Genomic DNA, 10926 nt, shown 5'->3' with positions numbered 1-10926 from the left:
AAATTAACAAAATGATGCCATCATCCCCATAATTCAATTTAGAAAATTTCTGTCATCAACCAAAATGAGTCTTGGGCATGTTTGTAGTGAGCACAGCTCCAACACCTGGAACGAGCGATCGGTTTCTCTTCTGTCTTTTTGGGGGTAGTTCACACAAATAGAATCATACAGTAATAGGATTTTTGTGTCTACTTTCCTTCTATCACTGTTTAAATTTTCAGATATTTTCATAGTGTATTGCATAATACTTCTTTCTGTGGTGAGATTATATTCTCTTTTAGGACTAGACCATACTTTATGTACCATTTCATCAGATGATGGACATTTTGGTTGTTTCCATCCTGGTTTTTGCAAAGAATAGTCTATGAATATATACTCACACCTATTTTCTTCATTGGACATAGGATGGAAGGTAAGAATATTCATGAACACAACAATGTTACTTTTTTTTTCAATCCAGAGACTGATTGGTTGTTTCCCTCTCCTTCCCTGATTTGCTTTTCTTCTGTTTTTCTACTGTTTCTAGTATTGTTATATTTTTGATAGTTATGTTGCATAGATCTTAATTTTCTCAAATCATTGCTGACTTATGTGTCTGTTGTTGGCTCTCAGAATAGTTCATGCCTTCTAATATGATGTGGGGTTTTCCTTCCCTAAACAATCTACTAAACCTTAGTAAACAAAAATGAAAGCCAGAAGTATTCAAAGTAGTTCAAGGCTCACGTAATTACAGATCAATAGGATAAAGTTGAAGGCATAGAAATAAGTCTTCATGTTTTCCTTGTAAAATGACTTCCAGAAATGTAAAAGCAATTAAGTGAAGGAAAGACAGATCTCTTAAACAGTGAGATTGGGACAACCAGATACCATGTGCCCCCCAAAAGTTAGATTATTTCCTCAAACCCTGAAAATATTAATTAAAAATGAATAATAGGACTAAGTATAAAATCTCAAATTGTAAAACTCTCACATGAAAATGTAGGATGAAATAGGTCTTTCTTGTATTAAGCTTCTGACTTGTGATACCAAAAGCAGGAGCTTTTTTTTTTATTGTACCAAAATTAAAAACCTTTTGTGTTTCAAAGGGCACCATCAAACAGTATAAAATAACTCAGCAAGCGAGAGAAGATATTTGCAAAGGTCATTTGCTCAGTCTTGCTCACTGCTTTTGAAATAAAATTTCAAACTTTCTGAAAGGTCTTTGATAAGTCTTCAAAATGGCCCCTCATAAGTTGCCAATTTCCCTAGCCATATTCTGTTGACTTGTTGTGTATTGGAATTTGTAGAAGAACGAAACACACCCATTGCTGGATCTTTGGTTCACTTCACTGGTGCTCTTTCAACTCCTCATATACCAGGTTTCTCCATGGGTGTCTTGTGTCTTTGCACCTTGGGTTCTATGTGTTGTATTGGGAGTCCTCACAGTCTGACTATTTTACCTCCTCATTGAGAAGCCAAGAAAATCTCATAACTGGAAAAGGAAATGTTTCATATTTCAAGAAAGATGAGACATGGAGGGAAAAAGACAAATTCTATGGGGAAGAGACAAAAAGTAAAGGACGAAGCAGTTAATAGGACATGTTCAAGTCAGTCACAGTACCAAATAAACTTATAGACTGGTCTAAGAAAAACAATGTCTCTATGGTCTCCCTTATTGGGAATAATTAGCACAGGTTTAGGCAAGTCATAGCAGAGGGTCACAAGAGCCCAATAGCTACACCCTTATGAACACATAAGATGATGCTAAGTGAAATGAATTCCATGTTATGAAAACGATTGTTATATCACAGTTGTAACTACTTTCAACGTCCCATGTGTATCTGTATCTTCTATTATTGATGATGTTCTTGTATCACCTTCCTGTGATTGTATATACACTATCTCTGTAATCTTATCTGAGTATATTGGAAACCATGTATACTGGTATTAGAACTAGGAAATTGAAAAGGAATACCAAAATTGAGAGACACAGGGTAAAAAAAAAGACAAACAACTACAAAAGCAATACTTGCAAAACTGTTTAGTGAAAGTGAACTGAACACCTCCGGGGGGGGGGGGGGGAGGGAAAGGGGGAGGAGGGAGGGGGGTATGAGGGACAAGGTAACAAACAGTACAAGAAATGTATCCAATGCCTAACATATGAATCTGTAACCTCTCTGTACATCAGTTTGATAATAAAAATTTGAAGAAAAACAATGTCTTTCTAATTTGTACAAGAAGAACCATATCATACAAAGTAATAAACCTAAACCAGGGATTCAAACTCCCAGATGGAGCTGGATTCCACATCCTTTATTCATTTCATTCAGCCATATGGAGACTCTAGAAGTAGTTCTACTTTGTGCAAATTTCCACTCATGAAGTTAAGGAACAGTTAAGTCATGAAAAGAAAGAGACTGTGTGCATATGCGTGAGAGTGTGTGTGTGTGTGTGTGTGTGTGTGTGTGTGTGTGTGTGTTTGCCTGTGTATAAAAGAAAGAAAGAAGACCCAAACTATTTTTCAGAGTCCAATCCCACAGAAGCTATATGTTCTCCCATTCCATTTTTTGCTCCCAAAACAATAACTAACAACAGTCTCAAACAGAAAAAGAAAAGAAAAAGCAACAATCTTACCCAGCTCCACAGGAAACACTGCGCTTAAAACCACACTTACCAAGAAACTCACTTTCTGCCAAGAAAGCATTTCAGTGCCACAATGCTCATGTTTGAGTCCCTGGTACTACTCTCATTCAAATGAAGAGTTCTTGCTGAGAGGATTTTTTTTTCAAAATAATAACTCAAGGCTAATGGACAAAAATGCCGAAGTTTGATGATAGAAGACAATGCTCTTTTAAAAAATAAATAAGTGAAAAGCTTCTCTCTCTGGATCTGAACCCAGTTGCTCCGCCCAAGTAAACAAGGATTAATTAGCATTAGAGCATGACCACTCTGCTCCAAGGGCCAGCAGAGTTGCAGTTTTATCCCAGCTCACAAATGCTTACTTACATCTCTTGGCACTCCCTGGATCTTGTGCTAAAAAGAAGATCATGTCCCAGGCTTGATTTTATTTTATTTTTTTCTTTTAATGTCTTGTTAAATTCAATATCAACCCATGGCTCCTTCTGCAAATGGCAAGAAATGGCTTTTTTTAAGTGAAATAAGCCATCCCTGCTTCTTCCATCCTTTTCTTTGCTCCTTCCATGATCCTCTTTTCTCCACGGCCTAGCTTTTCTCATTTTCGCCTTCTTTCTTTACTTCTCTATATAAGACATTTTATAGGTAACATTTATTGAGCTGAGTGATAAATATAAGCACTTTATAAAGGTTTCTACCAGTGGCTGTTAACTTGTGCCTATAATCCTAGCTGCTTGGGAAGCTTGGCAGATTGTGCTTTGAGGTCAGCCTAGACAGAGTCTGTGAGATTCCATCCAATGGAAAGGGCTGGATGTGATAGCAACGAATGTGGATCCAGCTGGGATGGGAAACGAGAAGCAGGATGACTGTGGACCAGGCCCACTGCAGGCAGGAAGTAAGAATCTACCCCCAAATAACCAGGACAAAAAGAGGGCCACAGATATTGCTCCATGGTAGAGCACCTGTCTAATAAGCATAAAGCCCTGAGTTCAAACCCCAGTAGGAAGAGAGCAAAAGTGAGGTGAGAAAGAAGATGAAAGCAGACAGAGAAAAGGCAAAGAATTTAGGTAACTTGATCATGAACTTCTCGGGTGGACAGAAGTCTGAGCACATCTGACCTCAATTTGTTCTATATGTGCTCCATTTCCAAATTGACATGACTCTACTTAGCTATATCATATTCTGAAATGAACAAACCATGGGTTGGGATTTTGCTTATGTAGCACTATCTCAGTCTGTTTTGTTTTGTTTTGTTTTGTTTTTGTTTTAGCTGTAACTGAATACCATGGACTCAATCAGTTATACAGAATAAAGGTTTATTCACATTTCTCGGAGTCTGTTTTGGGGTACTAGGAAGTCTACGGTCGGGAGACCACATCTGGTGAGATCCTTCTTGTTGGTGTGAACTCTTTAGAGCCTCAAGACAGCATAGGCTATCATGGGGATAGAGTGGACCATATAAGACACAGAGCCAAAGTAGCATTTATCAAAGACCTGTCATTGAGATAATCCATCATCAACCAGTGAATGGGAACTGGTAAGGTTGTGTCTTCTCCTCTTGATGCATTACTTTCTGTTTCATTATTCCTCAAACGACATGAATGTTCCCTCTAGACATTTCATAATTTAAAAGGAGAAGAAATGGGGAGCAAATGAACTAGAGGTAGGAAATGTAAAAGTGTCTCCAGTTGTACTTTTGTACTTTTTTTTCTATTTTTTTTATTAATTAAATTTTGTTGACAAGGTGTTGTGCAAAAGGGGTACAGTTACATAATAGGGCAATGAGTACATTTCTTGTGACATCTTACACCTTCGTTTTTCTTTCCCTTCCTTAATCAGGTAGGCATACATACAATACCCAGTGTACCAAAATCATATACAGTAGCCACATGGAGTGCACCAAAGGAAATTCACCTATAACTTTAAATATAATGTCAACAATAGAGTTTGCTTATCCAGTGATCTATATTTTGAACATTTGCTTTTTAAAAATTTTTATTATCAAGCTGATGTACAGAGAGGTTACAGTTTCATACATTAGGCATTGGATACATTTCTTGTACTGTTTGTTACCTCGTCCCTCATTTCCCCCTCCCTCCTCCCCCTGTCCCTTTCCCCCATCATGAGTTGTTCAGTTCATTTATACCAAACAGTTTTGCAAGTATTGCTTTTGTAGTTGTTTATCTTTTTTTTACCCTGTGTCTCTCGATTTTGGTATTCCCTTTCAATATCCTAGTTCTAGTACCAGTATACACAGTTTCCAATATACTCAGATAAGATTCAGAGATAGTGTAGGTACAACCACAGGAAGGGGATACAAGAAGATCATCAATAATAGAAGCTACAGTTACACATAGCACGTTGAAAAGTAGTTACAACAGTGATATAACAATTGTTTCCATAACATGGAATTCATTTCACTTAGCATCATCTTATGTGTTCATAAGGGCATAGCTATTGGGCTCTTGTAATCCTCTGCTGTGACTTGCCTAAACCTGTGCTACTTATTCCCTACGAGGGAGACCATGTTTCTTTGGGTCTGGCTCACTTCACTTGTACTTTTGTACTTTAAGGCTCTATTTTCTACAAAGGATTGAAATCTACATTTAGAGTCTTTTCGACAAGACGTACGTAGCTCATATTTTGTTGCTTACTAAGTCCTCAGTAAGTTTCACCAGGATTAGCTTTTGAAAATTATATTGGATGTTTTTCCCTCCACATATTTTCATTTGTTGAATTGAATATGATTGTTTATTTTGGCTTTAATTGGATTGTGTGTTTTACATAAGCAGAAGGGACAAAGGATGTTGCACATTGTTTTATTTAAGTTTGTTCCTACTTGGCCCCAGTGTTATATTTAAAACAGTAAAGTGCATTGCTTAGATTAGATTCAGAAAAAACATTCCTGAATAAAGTCATTAACTTTTTAAACTTTAGTGTAGCAAGGGCTTACTTTTGAACTGAGGTGAGTGCTCCAAGTTTGTAAACTGAATCATTTTGCTTTTTAATACATACTTATGAGTACTTAAAAAGGTAATAATGCACCAAAATATTTTCTCTTTATAAAATGTGGAAAATTAAAATTATCATCATGAGAGTGCTGTTATATGCTTTCTGAAATATAGCACCATTTGGATACTTACTTTGTGCACACTTTATAAACACGGATTTTATGGGTTTGTGCTCGACAATCAGAAGTTTATGTCCAATCTTCAAATTTACGATGCCATATACAGTATAATTTACATGCACGGCTCTAGGGTTTTGATTAACTTATTTTTCCCCCACAATTAGAGTATTTTGCTCATTCTGAAAAATCACACATTAGAATCTGTATTTGCAAAGCTCAACATGAATGAACAAGTACAAATGAATAACCTTACTAATTGCCATAGAATTAAGATTATAAATAATTTTGTCGAGATTGTTTCTGTAGTGTTGAGATGGGTAATGACAAAGGTCTTACATTTGTCAGATCTTCCTTACCAGGCATAACAGTTCCCAGAGAAATCACTAACATCCCCATAACGAATGAAGGGGATCTGTGGAAATGGCCAGGAACCTCCAGCCAATATAGTTAGACATGTGCATATGTAAAGGTGAGTTCCTGAAGACCTACATAAAAATCTTCTTCAGAAATCTCCCAGGTAAGCTTTTCTGTTATCTGGAGCAAATCACCCAGGAACCACAGATTTCAAAAGCCATCAGATTCTAGGTCAGATACATGAGGAAAATTGGCAAAATGAGCAAGAAGATGTGCTTCTGTTGCCAGGCAGTTCTGAGAATTTCATTCTGGGAGAGTTGTTTCTGTCACTAGGAAGATGGTAAAAGGCAGATTCTCATTTGCAAACTCAGAGGCTTCTGTGGAGACCCATAATAATTGATTTTCTTTTTCATTAAAATTCTTAATACCTAGCACTCCAGAAAAGTTGAAAAGGTCTTTTGCAAAGCTTTTCTTGGCAGAGAATGTATAGCCAAAACGAGTGGGCGAGGGGAGGGAACAATGCAAATTTCACACACATATTTATGATCTCCATTCACTAGATCTTGGGCTTCCAAGTATAGATAAAAGATATGACTCTGTGTAGCAGCATGGTGATGGGAGGGAATATATTACAATTAGCATCTTTTTAGCAGCTCTTCAATATACATAGAAGGAAGGAAACAGGCAAGCTAGGAACCCAGCACCATTTAGAATGACATCATAAATCAAACCCTGAAACTCCAAAATATATCTCAAAATTTATTTGACACTCAGGAGCTGTAACTCAAAATCTGCCAGCCTTTTTCAAGCTTTTTTTGAATTCAAATTCTGATGAGAGGCCTTTTTGAGCCCCTTACAGTGAAGGCCAAAGTGGCACAGAATTGTCTGCCCACTGGCAGAACTTGACTATTAGAATGATTGATCTGTTGTTCTGACTTCAAAAGGATTTAAAAAACAAAACAAAACAGGTTTGACCACTGGGATTCTACATTATGAGCCAAGGACAATTAAGACAATGGGTAGAATTTTCTCCATTTTGAGGATTCGTTTTTCTTTCCATGATGAATTCTAAAATCCTCCGAAGCCGCCTATGAATTAATTGCAAGGGAGGAATATTGACAGGTCCTGACGTTGACGGCTGTCAGATGGAGGGCTTTTAGGGAGATGTTTGCTTTTCGTTGTGAGATTTTTGTTTGATGGCATGAATATTGAATTAAATCGAGCCTAATCAGATTATCCGAGTTTGCGTTCACTGTCTTTGTGATATCATTAGCATCATGATATTTCCTTGTGCTCTGGCAGGAACTTCTCAACTTCCAGGTGGCTCTACACTTGAACAAGCTCAGGAACTACTGAACTATAAAACACTATTTCTTCAGTCAGACATTTAGCCCAATTAAAAAGAAAACCTGATTGGGAACGATTATTATTCCCATTGCCAGTCCTTTTACAACTGAATGGATTTGTAAATTGCCTTAATATTATTCCCAGGCACCCTGTTTATTTTATAATAACTTTTACATAAGCTAAATTAGTCATTAAATATTTTCTTCGCTGTCTCTCTGTCTTTGTCTCTCTCTAACTCCCTCTGTCTACCTCTCCTCCTTCTCTCCCTTCCTCCCTTTCTTCCTATCTCCCTCCCGCTCCCCATCCCCAATAGTTCTCCACTATATATTTAAGGCCAGTAAAGTTACAATAAGAGATCTCAGGAAACATCTGCTGTTCAATTGAATGTATTCGATAGAAAATTGTGAGATATCAACCGATCTGTTCTTGTTTGTTTGTTGTGTTTGCTTTTTCTGATGAATTGTTCATCCCTTGGCAATTGGATTGAGTATATTCAAGATGAAACAAACTCAGTGTAGGTAGTTCCTGTACATAAATGGGAGTGGGTTTCAGAATTGCAGAGCCATAAATTACAAAGGACACTGCTGTGCAAATGAGAGACACCCCAAAATGGAAACACATTCAGGTAGGATGTACTTAAAACCTCACAGCCATTCACCTGTCAGAAATCGAAGCAGACTGTGGACCAGGGGGCCGGCTGAGGGAGGCGGTATAAGGAACACACCATAGCTCATGATTATTGCTGATTTTGCTTTATAAGATATTCTGTAATATAATGGCAGCCTGTAAAAGATCATTTTTATTTTCTTTTTAATTGCTTTGAGGTGATAATATTTTCCACCATATAAAGCTAATGTGAGCCATCTCATTTATATAAACCAGAATTATTTCTTTCATTTCACCCCACTACATTACATTCCAATTCGCATTTTCAGAGCATCATTTCCCTGCCTTTCTTCAAATGAGCTGAAGTATCACAGGAAGCTCTGAGATGCAGCTCTGTTCTGTCAAGATGGATCCTATAGGCAGCCCCTTGATGTGATGGTGTCCCTTAGAATCTCCTTTGTGCCTGATTCTACTATCCCAACCCTGTCTTGCTCTCTCCCATTTGTCATCAAGTATAAATTCCTCCAGGAGTTGTGATGAGAGCATATGACTTTTTTTTTCAGTTTTGATCCAAGTGGCTGTCATGGGCAGGTATTTCCAAGCACCTGAAGTAAGCAGTTCTCCAAATCAGTGCCTGGAATTACTTTGGTGGATTAGCTGTAGTGAAGGAATTGGGGTTCCTCAGGTACCACTCTACCCATCAATTTTGAAAACAGAAAAACCAACTGGATTTCCATGAACCAGAAATAAAGATATCCCCTTTCCCCACCCCCACCCCCCGCCCAAGGTGATATTTTGATTCTTCCTAATGGAAACCCTACTCAGCAATAGATTGGTTGCCACACACGTGGTAACCATGGGGACCTTTGAGTCTTTTCATTTAGGTAAGGTCCTCCTTCCTTCTGCTGTCTACCAACATCTTGTCTTAGGCTTTTTCCATTTTTCTACATGTTCAGCTTCTAAATAGATTTTCTTCTGAGGCTATTTGCAACAACACCAGGTCCTTTGATGTGTGTGTGTGTATGTGTCTGTGTGTCTGTGTGTGTATGTGTCTGTGTGTCTGTGTGGTCCTTCTCATCTTAGAACATTTCAGATCTTATCAGTTGGTGTCATATATTTCCTGTTCCCTCTCACAATTTCTGCCTTCCAGGTCTTCCCTCCGTGTGAGAAATCCTAGAGCATCTTTTCTTTGCATCTTGCTGGGGCATATGGAAGTGCTGTGGAAATCTTAATTGCAGAGAGTATTTATCCATTTATCTCCCTCTTAGCCCCACCCCAGAATGCCACTGCCCTCTTATTCATAGCTTGAGCATTGGTGAATGTAAATGGCTTCCAAGTGTTTCCAATTGTAGGGAAAGAACAAGACCCTGCTTTGCAATGTTTGTCTGTGGTGTAGCTTTATGCTGAAGATCTTCTCGCCATGGGCATTTCGAGCCGGATACTTCACTGAGCATAGGAAGAAAAAGAGTTGGGAAGCAGCATACCATCTTAGATTTCCGCCAGACAGAAATACTCTAGGGAAATTACCTCAGGAGTGTCTATTAGGATCCAGCAAACTATGAGCTGTGAAGGACCAAGAAGCAAGCATTGTAAGCTTTGCAAACAACAAGACCTCAGTCACTTCAATTCAACTCCGTTATTTTAGTATTAAAACAATGACAGCCTATACATAAATGAGTGGGTGTGGCAGTGTAAAATTTCATTGACAAAAATAGGAAGCAGGTTGGATTTAGTCTCAAGACTGACTTCTGGCATAGAAAATAATAAATCAGGATGCAATAAGTTTTTAGTGTTATCTATAATATAATATTCAATTCTTAGCCATATTTGAGTTGAATAATCAACTTGAAAAAGAATCGGGATAGTTTAATGGATAGCTCTTGTGAAATGATATAAACCATTACTAGATCATCATTAAATATACCTGTGCTCCAAGCTTGGCCACTTACAGACAGGTGCCCTTCAATGTATCTGATATCCTTCAAGACTTATAGGAAAGTGTCCTAAGATTGGTAAAGAGCTTGAAACACATGTTTATAGGGAGTGGAGCTTCTAAAATCAATTTATAGTCAGCAAGAAGAAATTTGGTTAATATGGGACTATGAATATATCAATGTCTGAAATAGCAGCAGCCATTTGCTACCCCAGGAGAAATACCTGAATGTATCTGCAAGAATAACTATAGGATGAAGCTCAAATGTTGAACTGCCTTTTTGGAGGAAAAAAAAAAGAGACTGAAAAAATATGCATCTTTAGTACCATCACTCAAGGGACTGTATCAAATCTTGCATGAAAGGCAGGACTGTATTTCAGTATTAAATTAACAATGCCAGTATCCAATGTTATTCCATATACATTGTTTATGGACATGTTTATCTTTAGTTAATGGCACTTGTAACCTGAAAGTTTGTCAATAGGCATCTGTCCATTCTGTATTCTGCAATTTTCTTTCTAAATGATACCAGATTGCAAGCAGATAATACTATCACTAAGGGACAACTCTCCATGCAGTTCAAACTTAACTACCTTATTAATGCCCAAACTATTGGTCATTTCTCATCAGCTCTTGGTTTGGGGAGCATATTATTTCTCTCTTGGATGATGTCCAAGGATGCGTGGTATGATTGTCTAGTCAGAGGTCGGTGGTTCTTGCTTTAAAATGTGATTTAAAAATGAAGGCATTGAGACCTTCTCCCTGGAATTATTTTTCTAAATTATTTTTTTCACAGCCTTCATCACTCTGTAACCATCTATTATTATGGCTTTTTCTCTTGTCTACTTCCTCCATTAGATTATGAGCCCGCTGTGGGTAGAGATGTCACTTGTTTTTGTCCCCTACTTTCAATGTCCCAAAATTAACCATTGCCATTTTCCTG

Source organism: Perognathus longimembris, chromosome 10 (assembly GCF_023159225.1).
Source record: "Perognathus longimembris pacificus isolate PPM17 chromosome 10, ASM2315922v1, whole genome shotgun sequence".
Classification (NCBI taxonomy): Eukaryota; Metazoa; Chordata; class Mammalia; order Rodentia; family Heteromyidae; genus Perognathus; species Perognathus longimembris.
The sequence above is the reverse complement of the archived record's forward strand: the minus strand, read 5'-3'. Positions refer to the sequence as shown.